The sequence below is a fragment of the Callithrix jacchus genome, chromosome 2, assembly GCF_049354715.1.
Source record: "Callithrix jacchus isolate 240 chromosome 2, calJac240_pri, whole genome shotgun sequence".
Lineage (NCBI taxonomy): Eukaryota > Metazoa > Chordata > Mammalia > Primates > Cebidae > Callithrix > Callithrix jacchus.
The window spans coordinates 129,631,663-129,647,522 of record NC_133503.1 but is presented as its reverse complement, the minus strand read 5'-3'; positions in this window follow the sequence as shown (position 1 = coordinate 129,647,522).

Here is a 15,860-nt window from a genome sequence, read left to right as displayed (position 1 = left end):
ACCAGCGCAGTGAATGTGAAGATAGAAATGGACATAAATTTTGTTCCTGGCAGGAGGTTGAACCTCCAATTTGTCTTACCACTGAAAATATATACCCAAAATGTGGAGTAAATTTATTTTTCAATCTCCTTAAAGGAAAACTGAGTTTACAAGAAAGCACAGAACCTACAGAGGCTAAATATTAAGTGAATGCAGGAGCTTCAGAAGATAAGCCAGTGCTGAAGCTGAAGGTATCTGCTGAACCCTAAAAAATGTGAGCTTCATGGGAACAAATACAGTCAAGGGCCCACTTACTATGGGCAGTGTGGTTGAAGACCTTTGCATAAAGCAGAGACCAAAGGGCTATACCCTCAGTGTAAGAGTGAATGAGAAATAAGCTTACTCTAAAGAAGACAGGAAGAGAACTTGTTGCCTGTCTCCACTTTGGCATTAAGTGGCAGGGAAAAAAATTGTCCACTGTCACCCAAGTTTTCAGTCTTAATTCATAATGCTTGTGTGGTCAAATTGGTCTTAGCTTGAGATCTTCATTTGAAAATTATTCTGAGTTAGAAGTGCTCTGCAGTGACTGGCAGAATCATTGCAATCCATTCTGGCAACCCTCAACTAAAATCTAGGCCTCAAAGAATTCACACAAAATTCAAGGGACCAGACTTCATGATAAAATCACAAACACACACAAGAAAATATGATACCATGAATAAGAGCCAGCAGCAGCAACGAGTAGTAAAATCAACCCTGCAAACATTTCAGGTTTGGGAATTATTAAATAAAATGTAGTAAACAAGCATGCTTTGTGTTTTGTTTTGTTTGGGCCACTATAACCAACTAATGTAAACTAAACCAGATGGCTTATAAACAACAGAAATTTTTATTTCTTACAGTTCTGCAGACTAGAAAGTCCAAGATCAAGGTTCCAACAGATTCCGTGTCTGTGAAGGCCTGCTCTTTGGTTCAATAGATAGTGCCTTCTTGGCCTGACGAGGTGGCTCACATCTGTAAACCTAGCACTTTGGGAGGCCCAGGTGGGTGGATCACTTGGACCTAGCAGTTCAAGACTGGCCTGGGCAACACGGCAAAACTCTACAAAAAGTACAAAATGTAGCTGGGTGTGATGGCTTGCTCCTGTAGTCCCAGCTACTTGAGAAGCTGGAGGGGAAAGGATTGCTTAAGTCTGGGAGGTCAAGGCGGCAGTGAGCTGAGATTGCAGCACTGTACTCCAGCCTGGGTGACAGAGGAGCAGGACCCTGCTGGAAGAGGAGCGGAGGAGAGGGCAGGGAGGGGAGGGGAGGAAGGAAAAGAAAGGAAAGAAAGAAAGACAAACCAGATAGCGCCTTCTTGCTGTGTCCTCACATGGTAGAAGGTACAAACAGACTCTGCGCCTCTTTTGTAAAGGCACCAATCTCACTGATGAGGGCTCAACTCTCATGACCAAATCACCTCTCAAATGCTCTATCTTAATACTATCACCTTGGGGGTTAGGATTTCAACATATGAATTTGGGGAGGATGTAACATTCAGACCATAGCCATTCATATATTTAAAGAAATTTAAAAAATGGAAAATTTGGGAAAGGAACAGGAGATTGTTTAAAAAAAAAAAAAAAAAGAAAAGAAAAGAAACCCGAAAAACTACCAAACAGAATTGAAAAGTAACCAATAGGAACTTCTAGAATTGAAATTGAAATTTTAATTATAGGTCAAAAAATGATAAAGTGGGCTGGGTGCAGAGGCTCACACCTATAATCCTAGCACTTTGGGGAGCTGAGGCAGGTGGATTGTCTGAGCTTAGGAGTTCAAGACCAGTCTGGGCAACATGACAAAACCCTGTCTCTACTAAAGTACAAAAAATCAGCCAGGCATGGTGGTGCACACCTGTAGTCCCAACTACCTGGAAGGCCGAGGCACAAGAATTGCTTGAACCTGGGAGGCAAAGGTTGCAGTGAGCCAAGATCGTGTCACTGCACTCCAGCCTGGGCAACATAGCAAGACTCTGTCAAAAAAAAAAAAAAAAAAAAAAAAAAGATAAGGTGAACAGAACACTGAATTGGAAGATAAATCTAAAGAAATTCAAATATACCACAGAGAGATGTCGAGTTCTACGTATGTGAAAAGAGGTTAAGAGGCTTTGAGGACAGAATAAGAAAGCCTCACAAATTTATAATAGAATGGGAAAGAGGCAATATTTTTTTAAATAGCCAAGAATTTCTCAGAATCACTGAAGCTTTTGTATTTCCTTTCGGGAAGCTGAACATGTCCAGAGAAGGTTAAATAAGATGACAACATACACAATGAGGCATTATAGTATATTGCAGAACCGTAAAATAAGGAGATTATTTTAAAGCATTCAGAGAGAAAATACATTACCTACAAAGAAGAACAATATGCTCTGTCACAATAACAGTGAAAGCCAGGAAACAGTGTATAATATCTTTAATATGCTTCGAAAAGATAATTTTCAACTTAGAATTATATGCTCACTGAACTATATTTAAAGATGAAAGACAATGCTAGGTGGTGCTACATGCCTATAGATAGTCCCAGCTACTCAGGAGGCTGAGGCAGGATTCTTTGACCTCAGGAGCTCAAGGCCTGAACATAGTGAGACCCTAGCCTCAAAAAAAAAAAAAAAAGGAGGTAAATTTTTAAAATGTACCACCAAGAGCTCCTAAAGAAAATTCTCAGTGTTGTACCTTGGGCAGAAGTGAAGTCATAGAAGATGTAAATTCTAAGATGCAGGACAGAATGGTAAGCAAGCATACTGGTATATATGTAGATACACTGAAATCAATACTACTAAAAGAACAAAAATACGTGTAACCTGTAGATAACAGTAGTATATAAGCTAAGTATTATAATATAAAGTATTATAAAATCCTTCTACTGTATTGTTCTTGTGAAGAGAAAAAATACAAATTAATTTTAAACTTTGAGACTTTGTAACTGAGATGAGAAAAACAAGTTTTATTCATTCAAAGAAAATTTAATTGAATACCTATTATGTGCCAGGAAATATACTAATACTGAGGACACAGCAATGAACAAAATGAAAATTTTGGCTCTTATGAAGCTTACATTCTAACTGGGGATGACAGATGAAAAAAATATATAAAAGATATATGTGCCAGACACGGTGGCTCACACCTGTAATCCCAGCACTTTGGGAGGCGAGGTGGGTGAATTATGAAGTCAAGAGTTTGAGACCAGCCTGGCCAAAATGGTAAAATCCTATCTCTACTAAAAATACAAAAATTAGCTGGGTGTGGTGGCAGGTGCCTGTAATCCTAGCTACATGGGAGGCTGAGGCAGGAGAATCACTTGAAACCGGAAGGCAGAGGTTGCAGCGATCCGAGATAGCGCCACTGTACTCCAGCCCAGGCAACAAGAGCGAAACTGTCTTAAAAAAAGAAAAAAAAGATATATGTTAGATAATGGTAAGAATTAAAAAGAAAAAGGGAAGTTTGGGGGAGGTGATTTTAAATAAGGGGCTTAGGAAAGGCCTCTTTTATAAGATAGGCTTTGCGGATAGACCAAAAAGAGGTGAGGTTATGTAAGTCTTGGTGTATCAGTCAGTTCTCACAGTATTGCGATGAAGAAATACCCGAGCCTGGGTAATTTGTAAAGAAAGTGGTTTAATTACTCACACTTCCGCAGTGGCTGAGGAGGCTTCAAGAAACTTACAATCATGATGGAAGGCAAGGGAAAAGCAGGCACCGTCTTCACAGGGCAGCAGGACAGAGCGAGTGCCCGCGGGGGAAATGCAGGACGCTTATAAAACCATCAGATCTCGTGAGACTCACTCCCTTTCACAAGAACAGTGTGGGGGAATCCACCCCATGATTCAGTCACCTCCACTTGGTCCTGCCCTTGACACGTGGGGATTATAGGGATTACAATTCAAGGTGAGATTTCGGTGGCGACACGGCCAAAGCATATTATCCTGGGTATCCTGAGGTGAGGGAATAGATAAATGCAATTATACTGAGGAAGGAGCATGCCTGGTATAGCAAAAAGGGGGAAAAAACACCAAAACAACAACAACAACAAAAAAAAAACCAGCAAAGAGACCAATATGGCTGGAAAAGAATGAGGAAACAACTAGTAACGGTTCATATCATTAACAAGGCTGAGATTCTGTAGGCTCTATTAGTCAGTTTCTGCTATTAGTCATAAAATCTCAGCAGCTTACAAGAATAACCATTTATTTAGCACATGCCCATGGGTCAGAGATCTAGGGTGGGCATACCTAGACAGCCATGCATATCCTGCTTGGGCTTGTTGACAACCATCTGCAGTTCAGTTTGGGGCTGGCTGATCTAAGCTGGGCTCAGATGAAGCAGTTCTCTTCTGCGTGTCTCTCTTTCTTTTCCTGGGACCAAGACTAACCTTGGCATGTTTTTCTCATGACAGTGGTGGCAGAGATGCAAGAAGGAAAGCCCATTGCAAAAATACTTTTCAAGGCTTTGGTTGCATGATGTCTGCTCACATTCCATTGATGAGTCACATGGTCAAGCCCAGAGGAAAGAAATAGGAAAGTATACTCCATTCCTGAATGAAAGGTGACAGAGTGAATAGTTCTGAATAGTCATCTAATGTACCACACAGACCCTTATATTATGAGACTATGGCTTTTACTCTGTGATGTGCAAAATTGTTAATGGGTTTTGAGGAGAAATGTGATATGATCAGGTACTGGATTGAAAATAGAACGAAGGGAGGAGCAAACAGAGAAACGGAAACGAAAGATAGGTTATTTATTTATTTATTTTTTGAGACAGATTCTCACCTCTCAACCAGGCTAGAGTGCAGTGGTGCGATCTCAGCTCACTGCTACCTTCGTCTCCCGGGCTCAAGCAATTCTTCTGCCTCAGCCTCCCGAGTAGTTGGGATTACAGGTGTGTGCCACCACACCTGGCTAATTTTTGTATTTGTAGTAGACGGGGTTTCACCATGTTGGCCAGGCTGGTCCTGAACTCCTGACCTCAGGTAATCTGCCCACCTCGGCCTCCCACAGTGCTGGGATTACAGGCATGAGCCACCGTGACCAGCAGGGAATATAGGTTATAATCCAGATAAGAGAAGATAGTGTTTTGGATTAGGGTTTTAGTGGTAAAGTTGCTAAGAAGTAGTCAGGTTTTGGTTCTGTTTTTGACATAGAGCCAATAGAATTTGCTGAAGGAAAGGGAATTTGTGGAGGGGAGGGCAGAATTGCGTGATTTGGAAATATTGACTTTGAGATGACACTGTTGTCCTCATGGAACTATCAATTAAGTACTTAAATATACAAGTATGAAGCTCAGGAGAAATTAACCTAGAGGCATAGATGTGGGAGTTCCTGGTAAATAGATGGTTTTTAAAACCCAGATCCTGGTTAGAGCTACTGAGGAATAGCGATAGAGGAGAAGAGGCCAAGGGCAGAGCCCCAGGCTAACCTAATATTGAGAGATCTGATGGAGGAGGAAGAATCACAAGAAAAGGCTTTAAAAATGGGATCAGTGACATAGGAGGAATTCTAAGAGTGTGAGGTCATGGAAGCCAAGAAGAGAAAATGCTGCAAAAAGAAACAAGGAGCCAACTTCACTGAAGGCTACTCAGAGACTAAAGAAGTCAAGAACAGGGCCATTAGATTTGGCAATAGAAAAGAAACAGTTGATCCTGATAATAAAGTATTGTGGAATAGTGGAGGTGGGAGTATAGTTAGGTAAGTAAAGGTGTGAAGACCACCTCTATAGATCACTGGAATAGAGATGGGGTGGGATTTAAGAAATGCATCCAGAAAAACTATTGTTTTATTTTTATAAGAGATACCAGTGGTTATGGAAATCAATCCAATGGAGGTAAAGAAACTCCTGAAGCAGAGAAAAAAGAGAACTGAAGGAGAGGAGTCCTGGAGAAGGTGAGAGAAATTGCTCTTTGCTAGGTGTAGAGCTATTTTATGCATTATAATAGGAGAAAAGGCAAAGAGATGAAAGGTGCATGGATGGGAATAGGAGAAGACTCCTGCTGGATGGTTTATATTTTCTCAATGAAGTATTTTCTGAAGTTCATGAACTGAGTCTGGGTAAGAGACATGAGAAGCTTGAGGGAAGAGGACTCAGTGTGAAATAGCAAACATCCAGGGAAATGAAATAGAATTTCCAGCCTCCTCAGTACCCTTTTAAAATTTGTGCTCATGAACTTAAAGTGAGACCAGTACACAATTTTCACCTGTTCTGTGCAGGGGTGAAGTATTATGAATACTTTAATTTAGCCACAGTTGGGGTTTTTGTTAGAGAAGCTGAATGAAAGGACAGAGGTGCAGTGTTTTTCAGGAAGTGATTATAATGATGGATCACAGAATCTAAGCCGGACAAGGAAACAAGTGGGGGCATGTAAAGTGGGAATGAGTTGTGTCCAATGATAAAAATACTATTCTTCTAATCTATTTTAAGTATCCCAAAATATCACTAAATTGGATGTGAAAGGTGGTATCAGATGTGTCGTTTTTATAGGGTGCTTCATCCTTGCAGGTGTAAAATGAGAAAGGCGTTTTTAATATCAGGTCTATCTGATTTTGAATCTGGAATTGGTTTACTGTCAATAAATGTGAAGTTGTCTGAGAGTTTTGCTTTCTCTTTTTAGAGATAGTGTCACACCCTCTCTCCTGGGCTGGGATGTAGTGGCATGATCTTGGCTCATTGCAGTCATGGCTCCAGGGCTAAAGCAATCCTCCCACCTCAGCCTCCCAAGTACCTGGAACTACAGGCATGCACCACAATGCCCGGTTGATTTTTTCAATTTTTTGTAGAGATGGGGTCTTGCTATGTTGCCCAGGCTAGTCTCAAACTGGGCTCAAGTAATCCTACTGCTTCAGCCTCTGAAAGTGCTGGGATTATAGGCATGAGCCACTGCACACCCAGCCCTAAGATTCTTTTATTTTTTTTTTTGAGATGGAGTCTTGCTCTTTGTAGCCCAGGCTGGAGTGCAGTGGCATGATCTCAGCTCACTGCAACCTCTGCCTCCTGGGTTCAAGAAATTCTCCGCCTTGGCGTCCCGAGTAGCTGGGATTACAGGCATGCATCACCATGCCCAGCTAATTTTGTATTTTTAGTAGAGACAAGGTTTTGCCTTCTTGGTCAGGCTGGTCTCAAACTCACGACCTCAGGTAATCCACCTGCCTCGGCCTCCCAAAGTGTTGGGATTACAGGTGTAAGCCACTGTGACCAGCTGAGATTCTTACTGTTAAATTAATAGTTAATTGTTTTGTGTTGACAAAAGACACAAGACTTTTGGTTCAGAGAGGAAGGACTGTATTACTCATGACACAGCCAGCAGCATAAGTATCAGCATATTTGTGTTGCTTTCCTTTCCCTCCCAGTCTCACAGAGGTGACAAGATGGGCCTAGTGAATGCTGCAGACATATTGAGTTTGCGTCCCAGCTGAGGAACCCAAGTCCCAGAACTTTTTGAGCAAGTAGCAATCACTGTAGCAGGCAGCAAGCATGAAGTCATGCTGTGGTCACCTTGACCTACTTGGTTGTCTATGGGACTAGCTACAGAAATTGCTCAGAATTGGGAAACAGATTAGTCCTATAGCCTGGCACACTCAGCAAGAATGGGCTATACCACCCAAGGCTCATGGTGAGCTGCCTGTCCCCATAGTTATACTTTGGAAAGGGGGACTAAATCATGAACAAACTTAATAGTTCTTATTTTAATAATTTACTCTAAGCCACAAAACTTCTTTATATGTATGTTTTATTTTTATTTATTTATTTTTGAGACAGAGTTTTGCCCTTGTTACCCAGGCTGGAGTGCAATGGCGCGATCTCGGCTCACCGCAATCTCCGCCTCCTGGGCTCAGGCAATTCTCCTGCCTCAGCCTCCTGAGTAGCTGGGATTACAGGCACGTGCCACCATGCCCAGCTAATTTTTTGTATTTTTAGTAGAGACGGGGTTTCACCATGTTGACCAGGATGGTCTCGATCTCTTGACCTTGTGATCCACCCACCTCGGCCTCCCAAAGTGCTGGGATTACAGGCGTGAGCCACCGCGCCCGGCCCTATATGTATGTTTTAAATATATATTTTCTTTTAACTTAATCCCAAATATGATAGTATCAACATATATTTGTAAGACTATCCTTATGACTATGCCAGTAAAAATTTCCAAGCTTATTTCTGAATGTATAATAAGAAATACAGATAAAACCATGTGATTATGTGTGTGTGTATGTGTGTATATACTGGTTTCTTTTCATCATTTATTAAAATTGATGATTTCCTAAAGATGTTTGAGTACAGGGTAAACTATATTCTAATCCATTTTCACATTTCTTTCTCTAGATTTTTTTCTAAAGCAAACATAATAGAAAAACTGAATGCAGATTAGTAACTAGGCTGCACTAAAACCAGAAAGAATAGAAATGAGCTCCCCCCGGAGGGGACTCAAGATGGCGCTGTGAGAACAACCCAGGATTGGAGCCCGCGTTGAATCCGCAAACGGTGAGTCAGTGCTGCATTTCCAGACTGATCTTTGTTGCCCACAGAACGGGGAAACTCCCAAGTATAAAAAGACACGGGACGCCAGGCAGTAGGTCTGCCTGGCGAAGCTGGCAGACGGGGCGGCGGCGGCCGGCCCTACCCAGCAATCCCCACAGGGCGCGCTTGTCCGGGTGCCTTGTTGAACCGGCAGCCTGAGACTTGAGAGGGCTGAACTTGAGAGGGCTGGACTTGAGACTGAACGAGACTTGCACAGTAGCCCAGCCCAGGGGATTGCAGGGACAGATCATTTGGGATACCCAGTGGGACGAACAAAACCGCGATTTCAAACTATCCCGGGCAGACGGTCCGAGACGCTCTGTGGGGGAGGGGCGTCCACCACTACGGAGGCAACCTGCCCCAACTGATATACACGCCCACTGCTGACGCAGCCAGCCATTGCCGAGGCAACCCGCCCCAACTGAGATACACGCCCACTGCTGACGCAGCCAGCCGTTGCCGAGGCAACCCGTCCCTACTGAGATACACGCCCACTGCTGACGCAGCCTGCCGTTGCTGAGGCAACACGCTACAACGAAGAGACTCTGCCGCAGGGCGTGGCGGAGACCACAGCAGAGCCGGCAGGAACAGCGCGAATCACACAACAGCAGGGCGGAGCCTCGGCAGCCAAACAGTGGCTAGTCTGCCTTCGAGCTGGGCAGGACACCTGATCGGACATCCAAAAATAAAGCCCAAACCCCTCAACACAGAGCATTTGAGAAAAAAAAAAGGGTTGTTTAATGAGCTGTGTTGCAGCAGAATCAAACATAGCAGCCTAACAGCCCTGAATGAACAACAGAGTGCACAGCTCAGCAATTAAACCCCTATAAAGTACAAACTGTCTCCTCAAGCAGCTCCCTGACCCCTCTATATCCAAAAGACTGTCATTAGGCAGGCATCATCCTGGGACAAAGAGAGCAGAAAAAGAAACTGGTAGCATCCCTCGCTGTGCCACGGCTACTAGAGGTGCACCCCAGACAAGCAGGGTCTGGAGCGGACCTCAGCAGTCGTACAGCGAAGGGGCTAGACTGGTAGAAGGAAAACCAAGCAACAGAAATACTTCATCATCAACATTCTGGGTGTTCACTCAGAGACCCAAACAAAAAGTCAGCAACTACGCGGACGACCAGCAGACAAATCCAAAAAGATGGGAAGAAACCAGCGCAAAAAGGAGGAAAACACCCGAAACCAGAACACATCGCCTCCTAGAAAGGACCAAAACTCCTCACCAGCAAGGGAACAAAGCTGGACGGAGAATGACTGTGACGAAATGACGGAATTAGACTTCAGAAGATGGATAATGAGAAACTTTGGTGAGCTAAAAGATCATGTATTAAATCAATGCAAAGAAACTAAGAATCTTGAAAAAAGATTTGAAAAAAGATTCGAGGAAATGATAACAAGAATGGATACCTTAGAGAGGAATATGAATGAATTAAAGGAGCTGAAAAACACAATACGAGAACTTCGTGAAGCAAACGCAAGTTTCAATAGCCGAATTGACCAAGCAGAAGAAAGAATATCTGAAGTCGAAGACCAACTCAATGAAATAAAACGAGAAACCAAGATCAGAGAAAAAAGCGCAAAAAGGAATGAACAAAGTCTCCAAGAAATGTGGGACTATGTGAAAAGACCTAACCTACGTTTGATAGGTGTACCAGAAGGGGACGAAGAGAATGAATACAAGCTGGAAAATACTCTTCAGGACATCATCCAGGAAAATTTCCCCCACCTAGCAAGACAAGCCAACACTCAATTGCAGGAAATACAGAGAACACCACAAAGATATTCCGCAAGAAGAGCAACCCCAAGGCACATAATCGTCAGATTCAACAGGGTTGAAATAAAGGAGAGAATACTAAGGGCAGCCAGAGAGAAAGGTCGGGTCACCCACAAAGGGAAGCCCATCAGACTCACAGCAGATCTCTCGGCAGAAACACTACAAGCCAGAAGAGAGTGGGGGCCAATATTCAACATTCTTAAAGAAAAGAACTTTCAACCCAGAATTTCATATCCAGCCAAACTGAGCTTCAGAAGTGAAGGAAGAATAAAATCCTTTGCGAACAAGCAAGTACTCAGAGATTTTGTCACCACCAGGCCTGCTTTACAAGAGCTCCTAAAAGAGGCACTACACATAGAAAGGATCAATCAGTACCAGCCATTCCAAAATCACACGGAATGCTAAAGAGCTTCAACATAATGAAGAATCTACAACAACTAACAGGCAAAACAGCCACTTAGCATCAAAATGGCAGTATCAAATTCACACATAACAATATTAACCCTAAATGTAAATGGACTAAATGCACCAATCAAAAGACACAGACTGGCAAATTGGATAAAAATCCAAAACCCATCAGAGTGCTGTATCCAGGAAACCCATCTCACATGCAAGGATACACAAAGGCTCAAAATAAAGGGATGGAGGAAGATTTACCAAGCTAATGGAAAGCAAAAAAAAGCAGGAGTTGCAATTCTCATCTCTGATAAAATAGACTTTAAAGCAACAAAGATCAAAAGAGACAAAGAAGGCCATTACATAATGGTAAAAGGATCGATACAACAAAAAGAGCTAACGATCCTAAACATATATGGACCCAACACAGGAGCACCCAGATACATAAGGCAAGTTCTTAATGACTTACAGAAGGACTTAGACTCCCACACAATAATAGTGGGAGACTTTAACACTCCACTGTCAATACTAGACAGATCAACCAGACAGAAAATCAACAAGGATAGCCAGGGCTTGAACTCAGACCTGGAGCAAGCAAACCTGGTGGACATTTACAGAACTCTCCACCCCAAATCCACAGAATACACATTCTTCTCAGCACCACATCACACCTACTCTAAAATTGACCACATAATTGGAAGTAAAGCACTGCTCAACAAATGCAAAACAACTGCAATCATAACAAACAGCCTCTCAGACCATAGTGCAATCAAGTTAGAACTCAGAATTCAGAAACCGACCCAGAACCGCACAGCTTCATGGAAACTGAACAACTGGCTCTTGAATGTTGACTGGGTAAACAACGAAATGAAGGCAGAAATAAAGAAGTTCTTCGAAACCAATGAGAATGAAGACACAACGTGCCAGAACCTCTGGGACACATTTAAAGCAGTCTCTAGAGGAAAGTATATAGCAATAAGTGCCCATATGAGGAGAATGGAGAGATCCAAAATTGACACCCTATCGTCAAAATTGAAAGAGCTAGAGGAGCAAGATCAAAAAAACTCAAAACCCAGCAGAAGACAAGAAATTACTAAGATCAGAGCTGAGCTGAAGGAGATTGAGACACGAAAAACCCTTCAAAAAATCAATAAATCCAAGAGCTGGTTTTTTGAAAAGATCAACAAAATAGACAGACCACTAGCCAGATTGATTAAAAAGAAAAGAGAGAACAACCAAATAGATGCAATAAAAAATGATAAAGGGGAAATCACCACAGATTCCACAGAAATTCAAACCATCATCAGAGAATATTACAAACAACTCTATGCACATAAACTAGTAAACCTGGAAGAAATGGATAAATTCCTGGACTCCTGTGTCCTCCCAAGCCTAAACCAGGAGGAAGCTGAAACTATGAATAGACCAATAACAAGGTCTGAAGTTGAGGCAGCAATTAAGAGCCTACCTCACAAAAAAAGCCCAGGTCCAGACGGGTTCACAGCCGAATTCTACCAGACACAGAAGGAGGAGCTGGTACCATTCCTTCTAAAACTATTTCAAACAATCCAAAAAGAGGGAATCCTTCCCAAATCATTTTATGAGACCAACATCATCCTGATACCAAAACCCGGCAGAGACCCAACGAGAAAAGAAAACTTCAGGCCAATATCCATGATGAACATAGATGCAAAAATCTTCAATAAAATATTGGCAAGCCGATTGCAACAGCAAATCAAAAAACTTATTCATCATGATCAAGTAGGATTCATCCCAGGGATGCAAGGCTGGTTCAACATACGCAAGTCTATCAACGTAATTCACCACATAAACAGAACCAAAAACAAAAACCACATGATTATCTCAATTGACGCAGAGAAGGCATTTGACAAAATTCAACAGCCCTTTATGCTAAAAACCCTCAATAAACTCGGTATCGATGGAACGTATCTCAAAGTAATAAAAGCTAATTATGACAAACCAACAGCCAATATCATACTGAATGGGCAAAAACTGGAAGCATTCCCTTTGAAATCTGGTACTAGACAAGGATGCCCTCTCTCACCACTCCTATTCAATATAGTACTGGAAGTTCTAGCCAGAGCAATCAGGCAAGAAAAAGAAATAAAGGGTATTCAAATAGGAAAGGTGGAAGCCAAATTGTCTCTATTTGCAGACGACATGATAGTATACCTAGAAGACCCCATCGCCTCAGCCCAAAAACTCCTGAAACTGATAAACAACTTCAGCAAAGTCTCAGGATATAAAATCAATGTGCAAAAATCACAAGCATTCGTCTACACCAATAACAGACTTAAAGAAAGCCAAATCAAGAGCGAACTGCCATTCACAATTGCTACAAAAAGAATAAAATACCTGGGAATACAACTCACAAGGAACGTAAGGGACCTCTTCAAGGAGAACTACAAACCACTGCTCAACGAAATCAGAGAGGACACAAACAGTTGGAGAAACATTCCATGTTCATGGTTAGGAAGAATTAATATCGTGAAAATGGCTATACTGCCCAAAGTAATTTACAGAATCAACGCTATCCCCATCAAGCTACCATTGACTTTCTTCACAGAACTGGAAAAAACCACCATGAACTTCATATGGAACCAAAAGAGAGACCGCATAGCCAAGTCAATTCTAAGCAAAAAGAACACAGCGGGGGGCATCACACTACCGGATTTCAAACTATACTACAAGGCTACAGTAATCAAAACAGCATGGTACTGGTACCAAAACAGAGATATAGACCAATGGAACAAAACAGAGGCACCGGAGGCAACACAACATACATACAACTATACAATCTTTGATAAACCTGACAAAAACAAGCAATGGGGAAAGGATTCCATGTTTAACAAATGGTGTTGGGAAAACTGGCTAGCCATGTGCAGAAAGCAGAAACTGGACCCCTTCCTGACACCTTACACTAAAATTAACTCCAGATGGATTAAAGACTTAAACATAAGACCTGGCACCATAAAAACCCTAGAAGGAAATCTAGGCAAAACTATCCAGGACATAGGAGTAGGCAAGGACTTCATGAACAAAACACCAAGAGCATTGGAAACAAAAGCCAAAATAGACAAATGGGACCTAATGAAACTCCACAGCTTCTGCACGGCAAAAGAAACAGTCACTAGAGTGGATCGGCAACCAACAGAATGGGAAAAAATTTTCGCAGTCTACCCATCTGACAAAGGGCTGATATCCAGAATTTACAAACAACTCAAGCAGATTTACAGGAAAAAAACAAACAAGCCCATTCAAAAGTGGGCAAAGGATATGAACAGATACTTTACGAAAGAAGACATATATGAGGCCAACAATCATATGAAAAAATGCTCATCGTCACTGGTCATCAGAGAGATGCAAATCAAAACCACATTGAGATACCATCTCACGCCACTTAGAATGGCGATCATTAAAAAATCTGGAGACAACAGATGCTGGAGAGGATGTGGAGAAAAAGGAACACTTTTACACTGTTGGTGGGAGTGTAAATTAGTTCAACCATTGTGGAAGACAGTGTGGCGATTCCTCAAGGCCTTAGAAATAGAAATTCCATTTGACCCAGCAATCCCATTCCTGGGTATATATCCAAAAGACTATAAATCGTTCTACTATAAGGACACATGTACACGAATGTTCATTGCAGCACTGTTTACAATAGCAAAGACCTGGAATCAACCCAAATGCCCATTGATAATAGACTGGATTGGAAAAATGTGGCACATATACACCATGGAATATTATGCAGCAATCAGAAATGATGAGTTCGTGTCGTTTGTAGGGACATGGATGAATCTGGAAAACATCATCCTCAGCAAACTGACACAAGAACAGAAAATGAAACACCGCATATTCTCACTCATAGGTGGGTGATGAAAAATGAGAACACATGGACACAGAAAGGGGAGTACTAAACACTGGGGTCTATTGGGGGGAAAAGGGGAGGGCCAGTGGGAGGGGGAGGTGGGGAGGGATAGCCTGGGGAGAAATGCCAAATGTGGGTGAAGGGGAGAAGAAAAGCAAAGCACACTGCCATGTGTGTACCTACGCAACTGTCTTGCATGCTCTGCTCATGTACCCCAAAACCTATAATCCAATAAAAAATTAAAAAAAAAAAAAAAAAAAAAAGAAATGAGCTCCCCCACTTTTTTTTTTTTTGGTTTTGAGACAGAGTCTCACTCCTTCACCCAGGCTGGAGTGCAATGGCGCAGTCTTGGCTCACTGCAACCTCCTCCTCCCGGGTTCAAGCGATTCTCCTGTCTCAGCCTCCTGAGCAGCTGGGATCAGAGGTGCATGCCACCACACTCGGCTAATTTTTGTATTTTTAGTAGAGACAGGGTTTCACCATGTTGGTCAGGCTGGTGGTCTCGAACTCCCAACCTTGTGATCAGCCCGCCTTGGCCTCCCAAAGTGCTGGGATTACAGGCGTGAGCCACTGCACCCAGAGAAGCTTCCTTTCATAATAAAAAAGGTTTTGGCCCTGTTAGAAGCACTCGAAAACCCTTACCATAAAAAAAACAGCATGGAATTTTGAGTGTCCATTAAGGATACTTTGACACTCCAAAGGAAAAAAACAGTGTGACTACATTTTTCTAGGTTTCCTCTGTCCTTAGTCTCCAGGGGGCTGCTGATGAACCAGCTTAGCTGCTTACCCTTAGAGCAATCTCATTTGCTTAAAGCCTGGGCACCAAAGACAGTAGGGGAAGATGGTCTTTAATTCAGCTGTCTTTAATTTTCTCTCAGTCTGTTGAAGTCTCACCAGCTTCTTTGCTTTCCTAGAATGTGCCAGAAACACTCCCTGCTTAGGGACTTTGCCTTTGCTAGTCCTGTAGGAAGCATGCTACATGCAGAGATCCTCAGCTCACTCCCTCTCTGCTTGCAGGCTTTTGCTCAAATGTCCCTCAAGGAAGCCTACACTGACTACCCACTAAAAGTATCAACTACCACCCCAGCCCTTTCCCAGCAGTCTTCATCTTTACCCTGCTTAATTTTTCCTTATGGCATATCTTCTAATATTCTATATTAATTTTATGCATTATGTGACCAGGATGCTTCTGTTTCTTGCTGAACCTGAAGTGCCTAAGATGTGTCTAGCACAAAGTAAGTTCTCAGTAAATATCTGAATGAATGAAAGAGTAAGCATAT